Below are 2,178 nucleotides of genomic sequence, written 5' to 3' on the forward strand. Positions count from 1 at the left end.
TCCATCCATCCATCGATCTATCCATCCATCCATCCATCCATCAATCAATCCATCCATCCATCCATCGAACCATCCATCCATCCATCCATCCATCCATCAATCAATCCATCCATCCATCCATCGAACCATCCATCCATCCATCCATCCATCCATCCACCCATCTATCTAGCGATCGATCGATCTATCTCGCGCGCTTTCCTTCTTTCTTTTCTTATTTTTTGTTATAAATATCGCGCGTTATCTGTCAATTCTCTTCTCTCTCTCACTCCTTCTCTTTCGTCGACTCTAATTGGATTATTCTATATGATACGCTTACAATATCAACACCAGTTCAGTAAGCTAAACGCAACGCGTTGAGATGATATTATCACCACATCATTTAGTTAACTGATTATAAATGCACAAGATTTCACGATATTGAACTTGGTGCGCGACACCGCATGTAGTCTCAAGAATAAATCAAACCTGCAATCCCTGTGTGTATTTCTAACGTGTGCGAATCCTATGTAAACCCTATAACGTTTTTCAATTTTATCATCAGATGATTTTTTTAGCATTGCTGATTGTATAAAATAAAATCGATTTCCAGTATGGTGGCTGGAAAGTCTCCATCAAAATGTTTTTGTAAGCATGGCGCTTAAAACGAAGCTGTTTATGTTACCTAACCACCAGCTAAGCCGTCTGCTTAACCGTCTGCTTAGCGTGCGGTTGAAGCGGTTGTGGAAAAACGTCGATAGTATTGCTGCCACGGCAACTACACGAAACCTGATTGTAGTCGAATAGTTGATTGTAGAATGCGCTTCTCGTATAGCCAGAGTTCAGGAAACACGTATCGCAAACGCATGCGACTAAAGCTCGTCTTTACAAAATTGTGCACTCGAAGTACGACGCATAGACAAATAGCGCACGTGCCCGACGGCTGAGCGAAGTGCGGGTTATTGCTATTTGTTTGCACTTGAACAGAAATTCTGGTTTGCGCCTTTCAGGTTTTCCAGCGATACGATGTGATTTACAGCTGACGTGATTTCATGACAGTGCGGCCTGACTCATCTTACCCATAAAGCGCGGGGTCGAGTTTCAGACAAACCTTCAACCGCGGTTTCACTTGCCGCGATGATTTATTTATTGTGTTTGTTTCTTTGCTAATTGAGAGACAAGCGGGACAAGCCGACTGGCGTCTACAATGAGCGAATTCCACCACAGCTACGTTGATCGTGCGAGATAAAGATGCCCTGAAGCGCGAAGCAACATATATATTTGTTAGTAATAACTATACAAGAATAGAAAGAGACATGCGAGAAAGAAACTCGCGTTGTCGCTGCGATGCTCGCGAGCAAAGCTTGAACGCTGCTATACTCTGATACCCCCTCCCCCCACACACAAACAAACACACACACACACACACACACACACACACACACACACACACACACACACACACACACACACACACACACCCCACACACAACGCACACACAACACACCACCACACACACACACACACACACACGCACGCACAGCCACCACACACACAACACACACACACACACACACACACACACGCACGCACGCCACACTACACACACGCCGCGCAGCCGCCCGTTCGTCCGGTGTGTACGAAGAACAAACCATTGATTTCCGCAATGCTTTCCCTTATTTCTATACTCTCTCAACTCTTACCCTTACCGCAGCTCATGTAAAACTGGGTGAAAACTCGATCTCAACCTGTAAAGCCCGAGTATACTAACACGGGCCGTTTCGTGTCGCACAGACGTGTTTTGGTCATGGTACCGCGTGACGATCCCAGCGCGGCAATCCAAAAAACTTCCACGGCGCGAACACGCTGCAGATGGCGATAACGGCGAAACTATAGTCGTCCGTTGTCGGCACTTGTGCCGGTTTAGCTCAGCAGCCCAGCGCCGACGCCAGCTGCTGTTCGCAAACAAGAGCGTTTCTTCGCAGGTCGGAATTAACCATGTTAGCAATAACCACGGTTATGCCTCTTCCGTATGCTCGCTCTCCCCTCCTCCATCCTCTCTCTCTCACTCTCTCGCTCTCCCCATCTTAGTTCTCCCCCTTATCTCCCACATTCTCCTAACTCGCCTCACGCTCTCTTCTCTCTCTCTTCTCTCTCTCTCTCTCTCTCTCTCTCTTGCTCTCTCTACTCTCTCTCTCTCT

This window comes from Priapulus caudatus, unplaced genomic scaffold (assembly GCF_000485595.1).
Source record: "Priapulus caudatus unplaced genomic scaffold, Priapulus_caudatus-5.0.1 Scaffold255, whole genome shotgun sequence".
NCBI lineage: Eukaryota > Metazoa > Priapulida > Priapulimorpha > Priapulimorphida > Priapulidae > Priapulus > Priapulus caudatus.